The sequence below is a fragment of the Bombina bombina genome, chromosome 4 (assembly GCF_027579735.1).
Source record: "Bombina bombina isolate aBomBom1 chromosome 4, aBomBom1.pri, whole genome shotgun sequence".
NCBI classification, from domain to species: domain Eukaryota; kingdom Metazoa; phylum Chordata; class Amphibia; order Anura; family Bombinatoridae; genus Bombina; species Bombina bombina.
The window spans coordinates 100328372-100354759 of record NC_069502.1 but is presented as its reverse complement, the minus strand read 5'-3'; positions in this window follow the sequence as shown (position 1 = coordinate 100354759).

Below are 26388 nucleotides of genomic sequence, written 5' to 3'. Positions count from 1 at the left end.
GTTTAGCTCTGTTGAAAAGGCAGTTGGAAAGCACACTGCAAGTGGGAAATAAGCCACCCCCCCTCCCCCCTTCTTTTGCATATGAAAAGACCCTTTACACAAACAGGAGCAAGCTGGAGAAGGTAGCTGACGGTATTCAAATAAAACTTTGGGGCTTAGTTAGGAGTCTGAAAATCAGAGCAATGTTATTTAAAAATAAGCAAAATTATACATTTAAAAAAAAAAAAAAAAAAACTTTATAGGCTTTATAAATAGATCATCTACAAAACATTTATGCAAAGAAAAAATGAGTGTATAATGGCCCTTTAAATTATGTCTTAATAAAGCTTTTTTAAAAAAAAAAAAAAAGTAAATTGTTTAAAATTACATTCTCTATCTGCATCATGAAAGTCTGATTCCTAACAGCTGTATTTTATTTCCCTTTAGCAGTATAAGGGCTATCTTATTAATGACTACGGGAACAAGAAGATTCACTTTATCCATCACAGAATATGAAATATAACAGTGTTCAGTTTTAGTATAGGGAAAAAAATATACATGTACCATAATGTTTAACCCAGGAATATTTATTATTTCATTCACTTCACTGAAACTGTAATATTAGTTATCCATTTCACAAAGTGAGGTTTCTGGCTAGTTCTTTTATGTTTGTCTCATACAAGTAGAGTGAATTTGATTTTAACAGACCAAGTAATTTTATTGTGGTCCACTGGAGAATCCATACAAAATGGTATCATATCATCTTTCAAATTTCTTAGCTCCAGGCAAAACATGTTTAGCATAGATACCACAGTCCTCACAGCCTTTGACTGCTGTACATTATTATTTATGTTTTGCATACTAACTTCCTGTTGCTGCACTGGTGTCCCATTTTCTATTTAAAGAAATATGTATGTGTAAAATAAGCTTTAATAGTATATATATATATATATATATATATATATATATATATATATATATATATATATATATATATATATATATATATATATATATATATATATATATATATATATATACACACGCACACACACACATATACTATCAGGTGAATAAAATTCAGCACATAGTCATAAGCATACATTGACAATAGTACATCAGATCATACTAAAAAGCTCACACCTAGATTACAAGTTTTGAGCGCTATAGGGAAAGTAAAGAACACAACAAAAGTTGTGTTATTTAACCCCCTATAGCGCTGCCATTACAAGTTTAAAAAACCCCGGCTTGCACAAGTGATATAGATATTTTGAGCTCCATACCACACCAAAAACAAGCAGTGTTTTGACGTGCTCGTGCATGCTTTACCCATAGACATCAATGGGGACAGCCGGCAAAAAAAAAGGTCTAACACCTGCGATCGTGGAAAAAAAAGCTCTGTAATGCAGCCCATTGATGTCTATGGGGAAAAAGGAAATACAGTTTAAACCTAACACCCTAACATAAACCCCCCTAATCTGCTGCCCCTGATATTGCAGACACCTGCCTACAGTTATTAACCCCTAATGGGCTGCTCCCGATATCACAGCCACTATACTAAAGTTATTGATCACTATTCCGCTACACCCCAACATCGCCGCAACTATATTAAAGTTATTAACCCCTATTCTGTCGCTCCCAAACATCGCCACAACTAAATAAAGTTATTAACCCCCAAACCTCTGGCATCCCACATTACTACCACTAAATAAACCTATTAACCCCTAAACCGCCAGCCCCCCACATCGCAACAACCTAAATTAAACTATATTAAGCCCTAAACCCTAATGTAACCCTAACCCTAATCCTAACCCTAACCCTAACACCTGTTAACTTTAACATAATGAATTTAGAATTAGATCTAAATTAAATTCACAATTATTAACTAAATAATTCCTATTTAAAACTAAATACATACTTGCCTGTGAATAAAAACCTATGCTAGCTACAATATAACAAACAGTTATATTGTAGCTAGCTTAGGTTTTTTTTCTTTCACAGGTAAGTTTGTATTTATGTTAACTAGGTAGACTAGTTAGTAAATAGTTAATACTTATTTACTAACTACCTAGTTAAAATAAATACAAACTTACCAGTGAAATAAAACCTAACTACCTTACACTAAAACCTACCATTACAAAAAATAAAAAAAACACCATTACAAAAAATAGATTATTCCAATTCTAATACCATTAAAAAAAAAAAAAACACCCCAAAATAAAAAAAACCTAATCTAGAATAAACTACCAAGGGCCCTCTTAAAAGGGCCTTTTATAGGGCATTGCCCTGAGTTAAACAGCTCTTTTGCTAATAAAAAAATACAAACACCCCCTAACACTATATAAACCCACACCCCCAAACTACCAAGGGTCCTTAAAAGGTCCTTTTGGGGGCCCTTAAAAGGGCCTTTTGTAAGGCATTGCCCTAAGTTAAACAGATCTTTTGTTAAAAAATAACATCCCCTAAAAATATATATTACACAAAATAAAAAAAAACTAATTATCAAAAATAAAAAATTACCCCGATTCTAATACCCATAAAAAAAACCATCCCAAAATAAAAAACCTAATCTAGAAAAAACTACCAATGGCCCTTAAAAGGGCCTTTTGTAGGGCATTGCCCTAAAGAAATCAGCTCTGTTTATGAAATAAAAATATAAATAACCACTAACATTACAAACCCCCACCCCCTCAAACCCACAAAATAAAAAAAAACTATCTAAAAAAACCTAAGCTACCTATTGCCCTGAAAAGGGCATTTGTATGGGCATTGCCCTTAAAACAGCATTTAGTTCTTTTACTGCCCAGATCCTAAACTAAAAAATAAAACCCACCCAATAAACCCGTAAAAAAGCCTATCACTAACCCCCGACGATCCACTTATAGTTTGTGAAGTCGCGCTTGAACGATCTTAATCCCTGCGTGGAAGATCTCATCCAGGCGGCGAGAAGTCTTCATCCAGGTGGCCTCCTTAATCTTCATCCCGGCAGGAAAATCCTGATCCAAGTGGCGAGAAGTCTTCATCCAGAAGGCCTCTTCAATATTCATCCAGATGGCATCTTCTATCTTGATCCCGGAGGCGCGGAGCGGTTCCATCCAGAAGACATCCTGCGTGGACCATCCTCTTCATACGGTTGCCACCATACACTGAATCTTCAATGCAAGGGAAGCAATTCAAGATGGCTTTTAATTGCATTCCTATTGGCTGAAAAATTTGAATCAGCCAATAGGAATTAGGGCTGCTAAAATCCTATTGGCTGCTTCTATTGGCTAATTCGAATTAGCCAATAGAATGAGAGCTGATTAAATCCTATTGGCTGATTTGAATAGCCAATAGGATTTTAGCAGCCCTAATTCTGATTGGTTGATTCATATTTTTCAGCCAATAGGAATGCAAGGGACGCCATCTTGAATCGCGTATCTTGCATTGAAGATTCAGTGCATGGCGGAGACCATATGAAGAGGATGCTCTTCAGGATGGACCTACTCTGTGTCTATGGAATCTAGATAGAAGATGACACCTGGATGAAGATTGAAGAGGCCGTCTGGATGAAGACTTCTCGCCGCTTGGATCAAGACTTCATTGCCGGGATGAAGATTGAAGAAGCCATCTGGATGAAGACTTCTCGCCACCTGGATTAGGACTTTAACTCCGGGATGAAGATCGTTCAAGCAGGACTTCAAAAACTGTAAGTGGATCGTCAGGGGGTTAGTGTTAGGCTTTTTAAAGAGTTTTTTGGGTGGGTTTTTTTTTAGTTTAGGGTCTGGGCAGTAAAAGAGCCAAATGCCCTTTTAAGGACAATGCCCATACAAATGCCCTTTTCAGGGCAATGGGTAGCTTAGCTTTTTTTAGAATTAGTTTTTTTTATTATGGGGGGTTGGTTGGGTGGTGGGTTTTACTATTGGGGGTCTTTTTTTACAGGTTAAAGAGCTGATAATAGGCTTTATGGGCCACAACACTGCTATTTGACTCATAACGCACAACTCGTAATCTAGGTTTCAGTGACTTTAAAAGCATATATACAAAAATCACTATTCAAGAATAGCACTTTTATGGATGTTTGTTATTCAAAAGGTTAAACTTTATTTCTCGTTTAGGGGATCTGTTGTCTCCTTTATCAGAACCAGGGGATGACTGATCCCTGAAATGTTAAATAAATGTTAACGTTTTTATTGACATAAATCCTTGATACTGTGACATTTGAATAGTTTCAAATGCAGTTCATGTTAGCATTGTTGGTGGCAGACACTATGTAGGTATATTAGCTATCTGGAAATATAAATATGTGTACCCAAATAATAAAAACATTACCTAATACAAGTGGCATAAGACAAATGTGATATTTTTTAATGAGTATTCTAGTATTATTTATAAAAAAAAATGTAATTAAATATTGCCTTTTAGGGGCCAGATTACAAGTGAAGCGCAAGTTTTTGGGATAATTTGCGTTCAGGTTAAATTGCGCTGGCATTACAAGTTGAAAGTAAGCACAATCACTTTTGTGCAATTCAAGTTAGCGCACATCCTCAGACCTGTGGTTAACTTATGTGAAACAAAAAAGTGTCACAAAACACATCAAAAATACATTACAAAGTACAGTTACACTCATAATAACACTATCTAATAAATATACATTACACAGTACAGATAAACTCATAATAACACTATCTAATAAATATACATTACACAGTACAGATACACTCATAATAACACTATCTAATAAATATACATTACACAGTACAGTTACACTCATAATAACACTATCTAATAAATATACATTACACAGTACAGATACACTCATAATAACACTATCTAATAAATATACATTACACAGTACAGATACACTCATAATAACACTATCTAATAAATATACATTACAAAGTACAGTTACACTCATAATAACACTATCTAATAAATATACATTACACAGTACAATTACACTCATAATAACACTATCTAATAAATATACATTACACAGTACAGTTACACTCATAATAACACTATCTAATAAATATACATTACACAGTACAGTTACACTCATAATAACACTATCTAATAAAAATACATTACAAAGTACAGTTACACTCATAATAACACTATCTAATAAAAATACATTACACAGTACAGTTACGCTCATAATAACACTATCTAATAAAAATACATTACACAGTACAGTTACACTCATAATAATACTGTCTAATAAATATAAATTACACAGTACAGTTACACTCATAATAACACTGTCTAATAAATATACATTACACAGTACAGTTACACTCATAATAACACTATCTAATAAATAAACATTACATAGTACAGTTACACTCATAATAACACTATCTAATAAATATACATTACACAGTACAGTTACACTCATAATAACACTATATAATAAATATACATTACACAGTACAGTTACACTCATAATAACACTATCTAATAAATATACATTACACAGTACAGTTACACTCATAATAACACTATCTAATAAATATACATTACAAAGTACAGTTACACTCATAATAACAACATCTAATAACAATTATTTCTAAACAATATTGCACAAAAAAGTTATAAGGGCTCAAAAAGATATGAGGTCTCAGGTGCTAGAAAAAAAAGGCAGGCAAAGGGATTTAACATTAAAATACAAATCTAAAGATTGATATATATATATATATATATGTACAGATGTATTTATGTATTCATATATGTATATAAGTTATATGTTTATATATGTGTACAGATGTATTTATGTATTCATATGTGTATATAAGTTAGACATGTGCAATTCGTTTCAACCAAATTTAGTTTTCGGACAAATTTTGGCCGATTCGGAGATTCGAATGAATCCAAATTTCTGAATTGGCACCATAACTAAAACCCCGAAAAATACTGAAAATTAATAAATCAGTTTCCGATTTATCAGATCCATTCTTTATTCATATTCTGAATTTTTCATTGTTCTAATCTAAACCGCAGTTCCCCGACGTCGCCAACACTAACTAAATCACCAAAAAAAAACTAAACCGCTGTTCCCCGACATCGCCAACACAAACTAAACCTATTAACACCTAAACCGCAGTTCCCCGACATCACCGACACTAACTAAACTTATTAACCTCTAAACTGCTGTTCCCAAACATCGCCAACACTAACTTAACCTTTTAACCCCTAAACTGCCAGCCCCCATATCGCAACAACCTAAATTAAACTATATTAACCCCTAAACCTAACACCCCTAACTTTAAAATAATTAAAATAGACCTAAATTAAAGTTACAATTATTAAATAACTACCTATTTAAAAATAAATACAAACTTACCTGTGAAATAAAAATAAAACCTAAGCTTACTTTATTAAAATCAAACATTACTAAAAATAATAAAACCTAACATTACTAAAAAAATTAAACTACAATTACAAAAAATAATAAACACTAAAATTACAAAAAATAAAAAAACACCATTAAAAAAATAACAAAATTATCCAAAATAATAAAAATTATTCCTATTCTTATACCTCATTTTTAAAATTAACCCCCCAAAATACCCTAATCTATAATAAACTACCAAGAGTTTTGTAGGGCATTGTCCTAAAGTTAACAGCTCTTTTGCAAACAAATAAAAACCAACACCCCCTTACATTACAAACCCCCACCCCCCAAACCCAAGCCCACAAAATAAAAAAAAACTAACAAAAAAAACCTAATCTCCCCAGTGCCCTGAAAAGGGAATTTGTCTGGGCATTGCCCTCTTTCAGCTCTTTTACTGCCCTTAAAATAAAAAAGCCGTAATCTAAAAAAAAAACACCCCCTCCCAAAAAAAATACCTAACACTAACCCCAAAATTGGTACTTACAGTTGCTGAAGTCGGGCGAAAGATCTTCATCCCAGTGGTGAAGTGTCTTCATCCATCTGTATCCATCGCGGGACCGACATCTTCTATCTTCATCCCAGCGGAGACAGAGCAGTCGATGGATGTGCAGAGGCAAAGGTCCAGGTGGAGGTCCATCAGTCCGACTTGGAGGTCCTCTTCATGCGACCGTCCGCCGCACAATAAGGATTCAGTGCAAGGTACCCCTTTTATATTGGGGTACAGTTGCATTCCTATTGGCTGAAAAATTTAAATCAGCCAATATAATTGACAGCTGCTTAAATCCTATTGGCTGATTTAAACATTGAATAGGATTTAAGCAGCTCTCATTCCTATTGGCTGATTTTAATAATAGAGGCCAATCTAATCCCATATAAGTTAGGGAATCACAAAGCACCAGGAGGGGCAATGAGAAAGTCAGGATCCTACAGCCGTAGGAAAAACAGGTCTATATACCTATGGAAAAAATACAAGTTTAGAAAAACAAACCATAGTAGGGCATATTAGGAACATCATACAAAAATCACCAAAAAGCCTAAACTAAACTAAAACATAAGTAAAGCCAAAAAGATAAACAAAATTTTTAAACAAGATTTTATGGAAAGAATGAAAGGGATCAAAAACCACAATGGCAATGTTTAAACCTAAACTAAATGAATAGTGGCTCTCACTTAATCTGGATGTAATAGGTCATAGGAACACCTGCCAGTCCAAGTATGCGTTCAATCCTTTCGGTGTCACGGTTTCCAACTTGTACATCCAGCATGCCTCTCTTTGAAGTAGTACTTTATTCCGGTCACCCCCTCTAGCCAGAGGGGGGACATGATCTATGATGGTGTATTTTAGATCAGCAACCTTATGCTGGCAGTCCACAAAATGCTGTGCTACCAGCTGTTCAGAGGTCCCCTGTTTTAGGGCGGTCCAGATGGCAGAACGGTGGTTCGCCATCCTCGTCCTAAGTTCATGAGAGGTCTTGCCCACATAGTACAGACCACAGGTGCAGTGTAACAAGTACACAATGTAGGTCGTGGTACATGTAAGGTGAAACCTATGTTTAAATGTCTGTTGTCTATGTGGGTGCACAAAGGGAGTCCCCGTGATCAATCCACTACAAGTAACACAGCCCAAGCATCGAAAGACTCCTACTTTTTTTATTATCGAGCCATGTCAAATGCCTGTATGACTCAATTGGGTCCGTCCTGACAAGGAAATCTCTCAGAGATTTTGCTCGGCGGAAACCCAGTCTTGGTGCTGGTACTTAAGTAAACAGGAGAGCTCTATCAGTCCTGATGAGGTTCCAATGTTTCTTAAAAACTTCTGAGATAGAATTCTTGTCACCTGTGTATGTTGTGTGTTGTCTTTGAAACTTCTTTACATCGATAAGTAGATCAAAGGGGTCAGTTCTACATGTGGGTATATAAGTCAGACCTTTATTCAAAATCTTATTTTCAAGGTCCGTTAAGTTATGGTCGCTCAGATTAACCACAATATTTCAGGAATCATTTTGGTGGCATCAAAGGAAAATAAATCAATTATTGTCCGTGAAGCGGATAAGGGAGGTGCCATCGTCCTTCTAAATTATAGTGATTACAGGGACGAAGTATTGTCACAATTAACAGATAACAAGATGTACAGAACACTGAGTCATGATCCTACTACATCATTCAAAAGACAGAATTACCAATATATCCTACGGATCAATGTTTAGGTTTATCGATAAAGGGCACACGTGATTTTTTTAGCACTGGCTATCCTCGGACGCCAGTGTTCTATACGTTGCCCAAAATCCATAAAAGACTAACTAACCCGACGGGGAGACCTATAGTTTTGGCTATAGGCTCCCTGCAACAACCGTTGGCAATTTTTGTTGATGCCTTTCTCCAACCGAGATTCCTCTACACTATTGAATTTGCTCACGGGGCTGAGTCCATTGGATGAGAAGGTACTGCTTGTAACCTTGGATGTCACAAGCTTGTACACTGTGATTCCTCATCAAGAGGGGCTAAGAGCAGTTGAGTTCCAGTTGTCCAGGACTCCTTACATAGGACCACCGCCTGAAATTCTACTCCATCTACTAGAATTTTGCTTAACTACAAATTATTTCAGATTCGAACAGCTGTTCTATTTGCAATTGACCGGGACGGCGATGGGGTCCAGTGTGGCCCCATCGTACGCCAATTTGTTTATGGCGTGTTTTGAGGAGTTTGAGACGGATCTCTTTAGACATGAAAAGTTTATCTTCTTTAGGAGATACAGAGACGATCTGCTTCTATTCTGGTCGGGGTCGGTGATAGAGTTGGATGATTGGTTTGAACAACTGAATAAAGCCAATCCAGCTCTGCAATTCAAGATTCATTATGATAATACCCAAGTGGACTTCTTGGATGTCCGGCTATATAAGAAACAAGGCCAGATACACTCTACACTGTTCCGCAAAAGCACAGATAGGAACACACTGCTACATTATACGAGTTGTCATCCCCCTGCGACCAAAAGATCACTGCCCAAATCACAGTTGTTAAGAGTCGAGAGGAACAATACTGAAGAGGACAACAAAATTAAACAACTGGACGAGATGTCTCTCAGGTTTCAAATGAGGGATTACCCTCAGGACCTAATAACTGGTCAGAGACCTATTTCAGCCCAGATGGACAGATCTAAGATACAAAGCACCGATCATTGTACAACATTTGTCACAACATACACAGGTGACAAGAATTCTATTGCAGAAGTTTTTAAGAAACATTGGAACCTCATCAGGACTGATAGAGCTCTCCCATTTACTGAAGTACCAGCACCAAGACTGGGTTTCCGCCAAGCAAAATCTCTGAGAGATTTCCTTGTCAGGACGGACCCAATTGTGTCATACAGGCATTCGACATGGCTCGATAATAAAAAAGTAGGAGTCTTTCGATGCTTGGGCTGTGTTACTTGTAGTGGATTCATCACGGGGACTTCCTTTATGCACCCACATAGACGACAGACATTTAAACATAGGTTTTGCCTTACATGTACCATGACCTACATTGTGTACTTGTTACACTTCACCTGTGGTCTGTACTATATGGGCAAGACCTCTGATGATCTTAGGATGAGGATGGCAAACCACCGCTCTGCCATCCGGACTGCCCTAAAACAGGGGACCTCTGAACAGCCAGAAGCACAGCATTTTGTGGACTGCCAGCATAAGGTTGCTGATCTAAAATACACCATCATAGATCATGTCCGCCCTCTGGCTAGAGGGGGTGACCGGAATAAAGTACTACTTCAAAGAGAGGCACGCTGGATGTACAAGTTGGAAACCGTGACACCGAAAGGATTGAACGCATACTTGGACTGGCAGGTGTTCCTATGACCTATTACATCCAGATTAAGTGAGAGCCACTATCCATTTAGTTTAGCTTTAAACATTGCCATTGTGGTTTTTTATCCCTTATATGGCTGTTTATTCTTTCCATACAATCTTTACTTATGTTTTAGTTTAGTTTAGGCTTTTTGGTGATTTTTGTATGATGTTCCTAATATGCCCTTCTATGGTTTGTTTTTCTAAACTTGTATTTTTTCCATAGGTATATAGACCTGTTTTTCCTATGGCTGTAGGATCCTGACTTTCTCATTGCCCCTCCTGGTGCTTTGTGATTCCCTAACTTATATGGGATTAGATTGGCCTCTATTATTATAATTTTAAGTATTGACAATACTATTGGGAACCCAGATTGATTGGGGTTTGTGTGACTGCGATCATATGTCTTGATCTGTATATCAGGGTTTTCCCTGTTCAGTCTTTTTACGTGATGTCCCTTACACCCTCTACTGGGGTTCTGGTAGCATTCTCTGTTTCAACTATGGCACTTCTATTTTAAACTATGGTGCTTTTGTACCGATGACTGGTATATTCATGTTATGGCTATCTCTGTTCCTTTTTAAGTACTGGTTACTCTGACCACGGTCTTCACATGGATCTGACTTGTTTACGAGCCTTGTTTCGCAGCTCTAGCTCTTGGCCAATTACGGCTCCCCTGTCAGTTGCCATGGTTACCGGGTCCGATACCAGTCGTTTTTGGCTTAGAATTTGACTATAATTTGCCTACTGTCTCATTGGGCATGTGTTGTCAGGTCTGACTGCTTTCACCTTATGGTTCCGACTTCGTTTGAGTGCATTTAAATGCTGTGTGCTTTACAGCTTGTAGTTGCTCACGGGTTTGTTGTTTGTTACCATGGTTACCCGGTCAGATTTGCCTATTACATATATGCCCATTATATTTTGTATCCTGTTTCCCCTTGTGCCTGTTTGCTGCATTTGTGGTTTTTTCGCATTAGAGTTAGTATGCATATTGCTTACTTAGATGTTTTTTTTATATGCTATATATATGTCACTTTTGGGTTACACCAATACGATACTACATTGACACGGCTGACTACCCCTCCCCCAGGGGGTGTGTCTAATGTGTAGAGCGTGTTTGTTTGGTTACACTGGGTATAAAGTCACGGTGGTGATAAGTGAAACTGATGATTTCTTGTCAGTCTGAGGACGAGCTGACTCAGCTCGAAAACGTTCACATATTAAAGTGGAGTGCGCTTTTTTCTTCAGTACTGCATACTTTGTTTGCTGCACCCAAGGCTATTCCCAGTGAGGTTTGGAGGGCACGTTGCCGGTTATATATATATATATATATATATATTTATTTTTTTATATAGTTATAGATATATATATTGTACCAAAATACCATTAGATAAATATATAAATATTTATAGAACATATTCAGCTATGTGAACAACATTGGAATGTGAAATATTTATATTTTCATGTCGAGTTAGCGCACATGTGAGAATATGCGATCACGTTTTTTCCACTTTTTTCTCCAATGATTTCTATGGGGGAATAGGTTATTGCGCATGTGATATTCTAAGTTCGGCTTTTTGTGTGCGTTGGGTTAGCACGTTTTACTTTAAACTCGTAATACCAGCGCAAACTGACACATGTAAAAAAAATACTTCTAACACAATTAGCACTCTAGCGAAAGTGCTAAATAGTGCTCCACTCATAATCTGGCCCTAACTGTTTAATATAGACAAAATATTGTTCAATAAGTAGAAAAAAGGATTTATGGATAAAAATATTAACTTTTTTAAGTACCTCCTTCTTCAATACTCTCTCCCCATTTCAAATAACCCCAAATCATCTAATTTCCAAATTAAAAAAGTAATTATTTAAAAAACAAACTAAATGGTCCTTAATGGACTTTTTAATACAGTAGATTTGAACAATGGTACTTTAAATTTAAAATAATGTTTTCTGGCAAATGTTAAGTTAACCATGTAAAAGCAATGAGCCAACCACAAAATTCATATACATATATACTATGCACTTTTACTCATGCTCAGTAGGAGCTGGAGCCTCGGAAAGTGTACATATAAAATAAATTTGCATGTTATGATAATGGAAAGTTTTTGTTTTTTTAATTGCATGTCTATCTGAATCATTAAGCTTTTTGAATTTGGTGTCCCTTTAAAATTACTTGATCGGAAGCCCTCCTAAAGTTTTTCCATCCCCTTCAGGCCAGCAGCAAAATGTTCTCTTTTTCTTAAACTTAAAGTGAATGTAAATTTTGATGCTAAAGTGCCCAGTTTTTAAAAATTAAAAATTTAATTAATCAAAATTTACATTTCACTCGTGTTGTGGAAAAATACTTACCTTTTAATATTGACAGCCGCTCCAGCTTCCTCCGCCCGTCGCAAAGCCTCTTCCTGGGTCTAAAATGAGGAATCCGGCTTCCTCCAATCACGACGTTGAATCAGACACTGATTCCGCTGGGGGGAAGCAGTGATTGGAGGATGACCGATCCATCATTTCTGATGTCAGAAATGGCTTGCGACAACCGGGGGAAGCTGGAGCGGCTGTCAAATTTAAAAGGTAAGTATTTTTTCACAAGTGAAATGTAAATTTTTATGAATTAAAGTGCCACTGTTTTTAATTGAATTTTTAAAAACCGGGCACTTTAGCATCAAAATTTACATTAACTTTAAGTTTGGGTTCGTGACAATCATACATTTTGGGCCAATCAATGATATATGGCCGATGAAACTGTGGGAGGCGATTGCTAATTTATGAGAAGAGTAAATTATGTAAGAAGATTTTTAACAGATGTTCACATGTTGTTTCATTTAAAAAAAAATCTGTTCTTTCTTAGCTAATACAAGGTAGTTTACTTTATATAATAAAACAATAGGTTTGATCACATTCTCGCCCTTCTTTTTAGTAGATAATGTGATAGTGTTTTTCCAGTGATCGCAATCACAAAATGCTTCAGGTGTTAATACTTCTGTAGCTCAACCGTGTTACATCCAAGACTAATACAAAATCATTATCTGCATTGTTTATCTTCTGATGTCATAATCTAAAAACCAATTGGCATGTTTAATGTCAAACAAAATGATTATTTCAGGTGTTTAGTGATTCCATCACAGGCTGAAGGTCCTGTATGTTGATTGATCCTTTTTAATAATGTGTAATGATGCTAATACGTGATATGTGTGCAATTATCATGTTGAGCACCAAAAACATACAGATATGTATGTATGCATTTGAACATGGGCATTGTTTCTATAGTGAACATGTGTGTTTGTGGGGTTATTGATAGAGATCGGCGAATGTGCTGAAAGTGTAATTCGTTTGGTCAAACGAATAGTCTTGTGGACATTCGTTTTGGACAATCAATTGTTGATAAGAATTAAAATCCATTAAAATTCGGTAATCGAATGTTACATTTGTTTTCGAATGTTCATAATGAAATTGAGTATCCACATTCGAAATTTGGAATGTAACATTTGATTTAACAAATACTATTCAGAAGTTCAATAGTTCATGTGGTGGGGAATTTAGTAAATTGATACATAATAGATACAAATATGTCAATTTGAATGTTTCTATTTTGAATATTGCATAATTTGAATATTACATTTAAAGAGAACATTAAAAATACTAATACAAACATAAAGATAAAAAAATTTCAAATTAGAAATACTATTACAAATATATAGATTCTAATTTTTTAAATTTGAATATTAAATTTAAAGAAAACATTATAAATACTATTACAAATATATACAGTAGATTTGAATTTCCGAATATGAGTATTGCATTATTCAAATCAAATTAAAAGAACAATTTAAATTGAATATTACATTTAAAGAAAACATTATAAAAACTACTACATAAAACGAATGTTATAATGTTGTGCAAACATTTGAAAGTTGAAACGCAGAAACGTGTTAAAATTTATTTAAATTTTTGAATGTTGAAAAACATTCGCCCATCCCTAGTTATTGATTCAGCTAATTTTTATTGGTGTAAATATTTGGTTAAATTCAGCCCCAATGCAGCAATGTACTTCTGGGACTTAGGTGAACAAATATGGTGAGCCAATGACATAAGAGGAATATGTTTGTAGCCATCAATCACAATTAGAACCCAGTAGAGCATTGCTTTGCCTACATTCGATAATAGAAGTCAATTGAATAATGCTCTTAAAAAAGTTTGCTTTATATGAATCATTAAAGTTCATTTCTGACTTTTGTGTCCCTTTAAAATTCTTCATTTGAAATCATATATACTACTAAATTGCAAATTCAACATCTTTGACCTCTGAAAACATTATTTATCAAGATACTTTTTTTGTGCATGTTCAGTTCACATTAGTAAATAACTTAAGATGTTTAATATTCCGCTAGATTACGAGTTTTGCGTTATGAGTGAAAAAGCATTGTTATGCTTCATAACGCTGCTTTTTCCCTAACGCTGCTATTACAAGTCTGGTTGGTATAGGTGTACCGCACACCTTTTTGGCCGTCACGCAGCGTCAGTACCGCACTTTAAAAAAAGTCCTTTTTCAATGGAACTCCCATAGCACCGGTATTACAAGTTTGCCTGGGAGGCCAAAAAGTGAGCGGAACACCCTAAAACCATAAGATCTGTACCGCCATCTAAAGTCAGTAGTTATGAGTTTTACGCTACAAATCTGTAACATAAAACTCATAACTAAAGTGTTACAAAGTACACTAAACACCCATAAACTACCTATTAAGCCCTAAACCGAGGCCCTCCCACATCAAAAACCAAAAACACTATAATAAATTTATTGACCCCTAATCTGCCGCTCCCGACATCGCTGCCACTAAATGAATTTATTAACCCCTATTCCGCCATTCCCCAACATCGTCGCCACTAAAATAAACCTATTAACCCCTAAATCACCGCCCTCCCGCATCGCAAACACTATTTCAAGATTATTAACCCCTAATCTGCCGTCCTCCCACACCGCCGCTATAATAAACCTATTAACCACTAAACCGCAAGCCCCCGACAATGAAATATACTTAAATTATTAACCCCTAAACCTCTGACCTCCCACATCACTAACTTTGCATAAATATATTAACCCCTGAACCTAACCCTAACCCTAACATAACCCTAAGTCTAAGTCTAACCTTAACCCTAACACTAGTGATGTAGCGAATAGTTCGCCGGCGAATAGTTCCCGGCGAACATAGCTTGTTTGCATTAGCCGCGGCGGGCGAAGATATGCAATGTTCGATCCGCCCCCTATTCGTCAACATTGAGTAAACTTTGACCCTGTATCTCACAGTCTTCAGACACATTTCAGCCAATCAGTAGCAGACACTCCCTCCCAGACCCTCCCAGCTCCTGGACAGCAGCCATTTTAGATTCATTCTGATCCTGCATTCTTAGTGAGAGGAGGGATAGTGTAGCTGCTGCTGATTTTATATGGAAATTGATAGCTAGGCTAGTGTATTCAGTGTCTACTACAGTCCTGAAGGACTCATCTAATCTCTGCTATAAGGACAGCACCCCAAAAAGGCCCTTTTTAGGGCTAGAACATCTTTTTTTTTTTTTTTACCTGTGTAATTTTGACTGTGAAACATCAGTCTGCTAGTGTAATCTAATTGCAGTTGCCTGCCTGCAGTGCCACCACTCATACCTGTTCTAACAGTAGTGTAAATTTTGTTAAAAAAACTTTTTTGATGGTGAAACATCAGTCTGCTAGTGTAATCTAATAGCAGTTGCCTGCCTGCAGTGCCACCACTCATATCTGTTGTAACAGTAGTTTGAATTTTATTAAAAAAAACTTTTTTGACTGTGAAACATCAGTCTGCTAGTATAATCTAATTGCAGTTGCCTGCCTGCCACCGTGTGTGCCAGGCCCACTTGCCAACTAGTGCCACCACTCATATCTGTTGCAACAGTAGTGTAAATTTTGTAAAAAAAAAAACTTTTTTGACTGTGAAACATCAGTCTGCTAGTGTAATCTAATTGCAGTTGCCTGCCTGCCAGCGTGTGTGCCAGGCCCACTTGCCAACTAGTGCCACCACTCATATCTGTTGTAACAGTAGTGTAAATTTTGTAAAAAAAAACTTTTTTGACTGTGAAACATCAGTCTGCTAGTGTAATCTAATTGCAGTTGCCTGCCTGCCAGCGTGTGTGCCAGGCCCACTTGCTAAGTGCCAGCACTCATATCTGTTGTAACAGTAGTGTAAATTTTAAAAAAACAAAAAAATTTACAGTGAAACATCAGTCTGCTAGTGTAATCCAATTGCAGTTGCCTGCCTGCCAGTGTGTGTGCCAGGCCCACTTGCCAACTAGTGCCACCACTCATATCTGTTGTAACAGTAGTGTAAATGTTTTTAAAAAAAACTTTTTTGACTGTGAAACATCAGTCTGCTAGTGTAATCTAATTGCAGTTGCCTGCCTGTCAGCATGCGTGCCAGGCCCACTTGCCAACTAGTTCCACCACTCATATCTGTTGTAACAGTAGTGTAAATTTTGTAAAAAAAAACTTTTTTGACTGTGAAGCATTAGTCTGCTAGTGTAATCTAATAGCAGTTGCCTGCCTGCCAGTGTGTGTGGCAGGCCCACTTGCCAACTAGTTCCACCACTCATATCTGTTGTAACAGTAGTGTAAATTTAAAAAAAAAAAACTTTTTTGACTGTGAAACATCAGTCTGCTAATGTAATCTAATTGCAGTTGCCTGCCTGCAGTGCCACCACTCATATCTGTTGTAACAGTAGTTTGAATTTTATTAAAAAAAACTTTTTTGACTGTGAAACATCAGTCTGCTAGTATAATCTAATTGCAGTTGCCTGCCTGCCAGCGTGTGTGCCAGGCCCACTTGCCAACTAGTGCCACCACTCATATCTGTTGTAACAGTAGTGTAAATTTTGTAAAAAAAAACTTTTTTGACTGTGAAACATCAGTCTGCTAGTGTAATCTAATTGCAGTTGCCTGCCTGCCAGCGTGTGTGCCAGGCCCACTTGCTAAGTGCCAGCACTCATATCTGTTGTAACAGTAGTGTAAATTTAAAAAAAACAAAAAAATTTACAGTGAAACATCAGTCTGCTAGTGTAATCCAATTGCAGTTGCCTGCCTGCCAGTGTGTGTGCCAGGCCCACTTGCCAACTAGTGCCACCACTCATATCTGTTGTAACAGTAGTGTAAATTTTTTTTAAAAAAACTTTTTTGACTGTGAAACATCAGTCTGCTAGTGTAATCTAATTGCAGTTGCCTGCCTGTCAGCATGCGTGCCAGGCCCACTTGCCAACTAGTTCCACCACTCATATCTGTTGTAACAGTAGTGTAAATTTTGTAAAAAAAAACTTTTTTGACTGTGAAGCATTAGTCTGCTAGTGTAATCTAATAGCAGTTGCCTGCCTGCCAGCATGTGTGGCAGGCCCACTTGCCAACTAATTCCACCACTCATATCTGTTGTAACAGTAGTGTAAATTTTGTAAAAAAAAACTTTTTTGACTGTGAAGCATTAGTCTGCTAGTGTAATCTAATAGCAGTTGCCTGCCTGCCAGTGTGTGTGGCAGGCCCACTTGCCAACTAGTTCCACCACTCATATCTGTTGTAACAGTAGTGTAAATTTAAAAAAAAAAAAACTTTTTTGACTGTGAAACATCAGTCTGCTAATGTAATCTAATTGCAGTTGCCTGCCTGCCAGCGTGTGTGCCAGGCCCACTTGCTAAGTGCAACCACTGATATCTGTTGTAACAGTAGTGTAATTTTTTTTTAAAAAAACTTTTTTGACTGTGAAACATCAGTCTGCTAGTGTAATCTAATTGCAGTTGCCTGCCTGCCTGCCTGCCTGCCAGCATGTGTGCCGGCCCACTTGCCAACTAGTGCCACCACTCATATCTGTTTTAACAGTAGTGTAAATTTTGTAAAAAAAAACTTTTTTGACTGTGAAACATCAGTCTGCTAGTGTAATCTAATAGCAGTTGCCTGCCTGCCAGTGTGTGGGCCAAGCCCACTTGCCAACTAGTGCCACCACTCATATCTGTTGTAACAGTAGTGTAAATGTTGTAAAAAAAAAACTTTATATACTGTGAAACATCAGTCTGCTAGTGTAATCTAACTGCAGTTGCCTGCCTGCCAGTGTGTGTGCCAGGCCCACTTGCTAAGTGCCACCACTCATATCTGTTGTAACAGTAGTGTAAATTTTTTTTAAAAAAACTTTTTTGACTGTTAAACATCAGTCTGCTAGTGTAATCTAATTGTAGTTGCCTGCCTGCCAGCGTGTGTGCCAGGCCCACTTGCCAACTAGTGCCACCACTCATATCTGTTGTAACAGTAGTGTAAATTTTTTTAAAAATTATTTGTGACTGTGAAACATCAGTCTGCTAGTGTAATCTAATAGCAGTTGCCTGCCTGCCAGCATGTGTGCCAGGCCCACTTGCCAACTAGTGCCACCACTCATATCTGTTGTAACAGTAGTGTAAACAAAAATGTATAAAAACATTTTGACTGTGAAACATCAGTCTGCTAGTGTAATCTAATTGCTGTTGCCTGTCTGCCAGTGTGTGTGCAAGGCCCACTTGCTAAGTGCCACCACTGATATCTGTTGTAATAGTAGTTTAAATCTTTAAAAAAAAAAACTTTTTTGACTGTGAAACATCAGTCTGCTAGTGTAATCTAATTGCAGTTGCCTCTCTGCCAGCGTGTGTGCCAGGCCCACTTGCTAAGTGCCACCACTGATTTCTGTTGTTACAGTAGTGTAAATTTAAAAAATAAAAATGTTTTTGACTGTGAAACATCAGTCTGCTAGTGTAATCTAGTAGCTATTGCCTGCCTGCCTGCCAGCCAGCATGTGTGCCAGGCCCACTTGCCAACTAGTGCCACCACTCATATCTGTTGTAACAGTAGTGTAAATTTTTTAAAATTTTTTTTATATACTGTGAAACATCAGCCTGCTAGTGTAATCTATCTGCAGTTGCCTGCCTGCCAGCGTGTGTGCCAGGCCCACTTACTAAGTGCCACCAATCATATCTGTTGTAACAGTAGTGTAATTTAAAAAAAAAAAAAACTTTTTTGACTGTGAAACATCAGTCTGCTAGTGTAATCTAATTGTAGTTGCCTGCCTGCCAGCGTGTGTGCCAGGCCCACTTGCCAACTAGTGCCACCACTCATATCTGTTGTAACAGTAGTGTAAATTAAAAAAAAAAAATTGACTGTGAAACATCAGTCTGCTAGTGTAATCGAATTCTAGTTGCCTGCCTGCCAGCGTGTGTGCCAGGCCCACTTGCCAACTAGTGCCAGCACTCATATCTGTTGTAACAGTAGTGTAAATTAAAAAAAAACTTTTTTGACTGTGAAAAATCAGTCTGCTAGTGTAATCTAATTGCAGTTGCCTGCCTGCTAGCGTGTGTGCCAGGACCACTTGCCCAGTGCCACCACTCATATCTGTTGTAACAGTAGTGTAAATTTAAAAAAAAAAATTGACAGTGAAACATCAGTCTGCTAGTGTAATCGAATTCTAGTTGCCTGCCTGCCAGTGTGTGTGCCAGGCCCACTTGCCAACTAGTGCCAGCACTCATATCTGTTGTAACAGTAGTGTAAATTAAAAAAAAACTTTTTTGACTGTGAAACATCAGTCTGCTAGTGTAATCTAATTGCAGTTGCCTGCCAGCGTGTGTGCCAGGCTCACAGCGTATACTGTGCCCACTTGCCCAGTGGCACCACTCATATCTTGTTTAATAGTAGTGTAAGTGTACATTTAAAAAAATAAAAACTTTTTGGACTGTGAAACATCAGTCTGCTTTTTTGTGTCAGGCTCACAGCGTATGCTGTGCCCACTTGCCCAGTGCCACCACTCATATCTTGTTTAATAATAGTTTAAGTGTACATTTAAATAAAAATGACAGGCAGAGGCAGGCCACCCGACAGGTGCCGTCGTGGTGCTGTGATTCCCTTTGGCCGTAGAATAATGCCCAGTGTTCAGAGGCCACGTCCCATGAACTCGAAAAATTCTGAGGAGGACATAGTTGACTTTTTAACACAGGACACCCCATCTTCTATAGCTTCCGCTAAAAACCTTGATGCACCACCCTCCTCCAGATTATATTCGGGAACCTCTTAAGTTACCACCACTCACCCGCCTGCCGTCACCACCAACACTAGCACCACAGCCGCTTCACTTGATGTGTCAGAGGAGTTTTTTACACATCAGTTGGAAGAAATGAGTGATGCGCAACCATCATTGACAGAGGATGTAGATAACAGTGATATGTCTCAGTCAGGCAGAATTACACACATGGACATATGGTGTGATGATGATGATGTTGTACCCCCTGCTGCTTCCTTTGATGATTTGTTAGATACAAGTGAAGCGGTTGATGATGACGATGCGTCCGTGGATGTCACGTGGGTGCCCGCTAGAAGAGAAGAAGAACAGGGGGAAAGTTCAGATGGGGAGACAGAGAGGAGGAGGAGGAGACGAGTTGGAAGCAGGGGGAGTTCATTGCAAGGAGCTAGTGGCACAGTCAGACAGCATGCATCGGCACCCAGGGTCAGCCAGACAACATGCCAATCAACGCATGCTGTTGCCACCACCAGAATGCCGTCATCGCAGATCTCAGCAGTGTGGCATTTTTTTTGTGTGTCTGCCTCTGACAACAACAATGCCATTTGCAACCTGTGCCAAAAGAAACTGAGTTGTGGGAAGGGCAACACCCATCTAGGTACAACTGCTATGCGAAGGCACATGATCGCACATCATAAACGCCTATGGGATCAACACATGAGTAGAAGTGGCACACAAACTCAAAACCGCCATCCTCCTCCTGGTCCAGCATCTTCAGCCACGTCAACCACTGCTGTCCTCCTTGCCCCCTCTCAACCATTTGCCACTCCGTCTCTCTTCCGGAGCAGTTCCTGCTCATATCCCCACAGTCAGGTGTCTGTCAAGGACATGTTTGAGCGTAAGAAGCCAATGTCACAAAGTCACCCCCTTGGCCGGCGTCTGACAGCTGGCTTGTCTGAACTCTTAGCCCGCCAGCTTTTACCATACAAGATGGTGGAGTCTGAGGCATTAAAAAATTTGTAGCTATTGGGACACCGCAGTGGAAGGTACCCGGCCAAAATTTCTTTTCACAAAAGGCAATCCCCAACCTGTGCTCGATTGTGTGAAAGGAAGTAATGGCATGTCTGGCATACAGTGTTGGGGCAAGGGTCCATATGACCACTGATAGCTGGTCTGCAAAGCTTGGTCAGGGCAGGTATATCACCTACACTGCGCATTGGGTAAACCTGCTGACGGCTGCCAAGCATGGAATGCGTGGCTCTGCAGAAGAGGAGTTGGTGAAACCGCCACAACTTGCAGGCAGGCCTGCTGCCACCTCCTCTACTCTTCCTACTCCATCCTCTTCCATAACCTCCTCAGCTGAGTCCTCTTCTGCTGGTGCGTCTTGCGCCACATCAATGGCATCCACCCAGCTCCGCAGGTACTATTCCACATCCCGGATACAGCAGTGTCATGCCGTTTTGGGGTTGACTTGCCTGAAAGCAGAGAGTCACAACGGACCAGCACCCCTGTCCACCCTAAACGCACAGGTGGATCAGTGTCTCACTCCCCACCAACTGGAGATCGGCAAAGTGGTTTCTGAGTGGTTTCTGACAACGGAAGTAATTTGATGGCGGCATTGAAATTGGGCAAGTTGACACATGTGCTGTGCATGGCACATGTGTGTAATCTGATCGTACAGCGCTTTGTGCATAAGTACCCAGGCTTACAGGACGTCCTGAAGCAGGCCAGGAAGGTGTGTGGCCATTTGAGGCGTTCCTACATGGCCATGGTGCACTTTTCCGATATCCAGTGGCGAAACAACATGCCAGTGAGGCGCTTGATTTGCGACAGCCTGACACGTTGGAATTCAACACTCCTAATGTTCGACCGCCTGCTCCAACAAGAAAAAGCCGTTAACAAGTATTTATATGACCGGGGTGCTAGGACAGGCTCTGCAATGCCTGTAGGCTCATGCGTCCTTTTGAGGAGGTGACAAACCTAGTCAGTCGCACCGAAAGCACCATCAGCGACATCATACCATTTGTTTTCTTCCTGGAGCGTGCCCTGCGAAGAGTGCTGGATCAAGCCATAGATGAGCGTGAAGAGGAAGAGTTGTGGTCACCATCACCACCAGAAACAGCTTTATCAGCATCGCTTGCTGGACCTGTGGCAACGCTGAAAGAGGATTGTGAGGAAGAGGAGTCAGAGGAGGAATGTGGCTTTGAGGAGAAGGAGGAAGACCAACCACTACAGGCATCCCAGGGTGCTCGTTGTCACCTATCTGGTACCCGTGGTGCTGTACGTGGCTGTGGGGAAGAAGATACCTTCAGTGACATCACTTAGGACGAGGAACGGGACATGAGTAGCTCGGCATCCAACCTTGTGAAAATGGGGTCTTTCATGCTGTCATACATGTTGAGGGACCCTCGTATAAAAAAGCTGAAGGAGAACGACCTGTACTGGGTGTCCATGCTACTAGACCCCTGGTATAAGCATAACGTGCCAGAAATGTTAACGAATAACAACAAGTCAGAAAGGATGCAGCATTTCCAAAATAAATTAAAAAGTATGCTTTACACAGCATATAAGGGTGATGTCACAGCACAACGGGAACAGGGGAAGAGCTGAAAGTAATCCTCCGACTCCCACGACCACGTCGGCAAGGACAGGACGCTTTACAGATGTGTTGTTGATGGAGGACATGCAGAGTTTTTTAAGTCCTACGCATCGCTACAGCCCTTCGGGGTCCACCCTCAGAGAATGACTTGACCGACAGGTAGCAGACTACCTCGCCTTAACTGCAGATCTCGACACTCTGAGGAGCAATGAACCCCTTGACTACTGGGTGTGCAGGCTTGACCTGTGGCCTGAGCTATCACAATTTGCAATAGAACTTCTGGCCTGCCCTGCTTCAAGTGTCCTGTCAGAAAGGACCTTCAGTGCAGCAGGAGGTATTGTCACTGAGAAGAGAAGTCGCCTAGGTCAAAAAAGTCTAGATTACCTCACCTTTATTAAGATGAATGAGAGAAGGATTCCGAAGGGACTGACATTAGGCGATACATTTGAGTAAAGAAGGCCTGATGACATGAGCTGCCTTGGGCTAAAAATGGTCCACACACTGTTGTATTTTATCTTCAAATGCCGGATGACTTGCGTGACTTATCCGCCACTAACTAGGGTTCAAGCCGTAATGTTTTAGGGAACTTTCTGCCTGGGAAACAAACATCAATTTTTCTGGCCGCTGCTACAGCAGCGGCTGCAACAATACCTAATTTTTCAGGCATGTGTATATGCCAAATTTTTCTGGCCTCTGGTGCTGCACTGTGGCTTCAAAAACAAAACTAAAAAAAAGGCACTTAACAGGATTTAACTGATAGGAATAGTACTACTTAAAACACCACTCCTATCTGGTGGCACATTAGATTGCACGCACAGTGCCCCAAATTTGAAGTAGTAGGACCGACCAAGCATCTTTTTCCATCTCCCGGTTCATAAAATCCATGCCATATACACATCCCCTGATAGGGGACACCGCAGTGGAAGGTACCCAGCCGAAATTTATTTGCACAAAAGGCAATCCCCAACCTGTACTCGATTGTGCAAAAGGAAGTAACCTTACCGTGGGTCCCAGACCACACGTCTTGTAATTCTCTGCTGTGAAATTATATATCTATCAAATTTATCTATTTATCTATCAAATCTATCTAACTATCAATCATATCTATCAAATGTATATTGCATCTATTGATCTATGTAATCTATGTATCTATCTATCAAATCTATCTATCTCGTGGCCGGATGGTTTTGTGACAGCCACTTGTGTTTCGGCCAAATGTACGTCGGACAAATGTCCGTCGGCTAAAAGACTGGCCACAATTGCACGCCCAGTGCCCCAAATTTGAAGTAGGAGGACCGACGAAGCATTTTTTTCCATCTCCCGGTTCCTAAAATCCATGCCATATACACCTCCCCAGATAGGGGGAGTAACAGGTATTAAACTGATCAGAATAGTACTACTTAACACACCACTCATATCTGGTGCCACAGTAGATTGCAAGCGCAGTGCCCCAAATTTGAAGAAGGAGGACCGACCAAGCATCTTTTTCCATCTCCCGGTTCCTAAAATCCATGCCATATACACCTCCCCAGATAGGGGGAGTAACAGGTATTAAACTGATCAGAATAGTACTACTTAACACACCACTCATATCTGGTGCCACAGTAGATTGCAAGCGCAGTGCCCCAAATTTGAAGAAGGAGGACCGACAAAGCATCTTTTTCCATCTCCCGGTTCCTAAAATCCATGCCATATACACCTCCCCAGATAGGGGGAGTAACAGGTATTAAACTGATCAGAATAGTACTACTTAACACACCACTCATATCTGGTGCCACAGTAGATTGCAAGCGCAGTGCCCCAAATTTGAAGAAGGAGGACCGACAAAGCATCTTTTTCCATCTCCCGGTTCCTAAAATCCATGCCATATACACCTCCCCCGATAGGGGGAGTAACAGTTATTAAACTGATCAGAATAGTACTACTTAACACACCACTCATATCTGGTGCCACAGTAGATTGCACGCTCAGTGCCCCAAATTTGAAGTAGGAGGACCGACCAAGCATCTTTTTCCATCTCCCAGTTCCTAAAATCCATGCCATATACACCTCCCCTGGCGCCGCAACTGCCTCTAGGAACCTTACTATGGGTCCCAAACCGCACGTCTTGTAATTTTCTGTCTGGGAAATTATATATCTATCAAATCTATCTATTTATCTATCAAATCTATCTAACTATCAATCGTATCTATCAAATGTATATTGCATCTATTGATCTATGTAATCTATGTATCTATCTATCTATCAAATCTATCTATCTCGTGGCCGGACTGTTTTGTGACACCCATTTGTGTTTCTCCAAATGTCCGTCGGACAAATATCCATCGGACAAATGGCCGTCGGCTAAAAGTCCGGCCACGATTGCACGCGCACTGCCCCAAATTTGAAGTAGGAGGACCAACCAAGCATCTTTTTCCATATACCGGTTCCTAAAATCCATTCCATATACACGTCCCCTGGCGCCGCAACTGCCTCTGGGAACCTTACCATGGGTCCCAGACTGCACATCTTGTAATTCTCTGTCTGGGAAATTATATATCTATCAAATCTATCTATTTATCTATCAAATCTGTCTAACTATCAATCGTATAAATCAAATGTACATTGCATGTATTGATCTATGTAATCTATGTATCTATCTATCAAATCTATCTCGTGGCCAGACTGTTTTGTGACAGCCACTTGTGTTTCGGGCCAAATGTCCATCGGAAAAATGGCCGTCGGCTAAAATTCCGGCCACGATTGCATGCGCACTGCCCCAAATTTGAAGTAGGAGGACCGACCAAGCATCTTTTTCCATCTCCCTGATCCTAAAATCCATGCCATATACACCTCCCCGGATAGTGGGAGTAACAGGTATTAAACTGATCAGAATAGTACTACTTAACACACCACTCATATCTGGTGCCACAGTAGATTGCACGCGCAGTGCCCCAAATTTTTAAGTAAGAGGGCCGACCAAGCATCTTTTTCCATCTCCCGGTTCCTAAAATCCATGCCATATACACCTCCCCTGATAGGGGGAGTAACAGGTATTAGCTGATCAGAATAGTACTACTTAACACACCACTCATATCTGGTGCCACAGTAGATTGCATGCGCAGTGCCCCAAATTTGAAGTAGGAGAACCGACCAAGCATCTTTTTCCATCTCCCGGTTCCTAAAATCCATGCCATATACACCTCCCCTGATAGGGGGAGTAACAGGTATTAAACTGATCAGAATAGTACTACTTAACACACCACTCATATTTGGTGCCACAGTAGATTGCACGCGCAGTTCCACAAATTTGAAGTAGAAGGACCGACCAAGCATCTTTTTCCATCTCCCGGTTCCTAAAATCCATTCCATATACACCTCCCCTGGTGCCGCAACTGCCTCTGGGAACCTTACCATGGGTCCCTGACCGCACGTCTTGTAATTCTCTGTCTGAGAAATTATATATCTATCAAATCTATCTATTTATCTATCTATCAAATCTATCAATCGTATCTATCAAATATATATTGCATCTATTGATCTATGTAATCTATGTATCTATCAAATCTATCAAATGGCCGT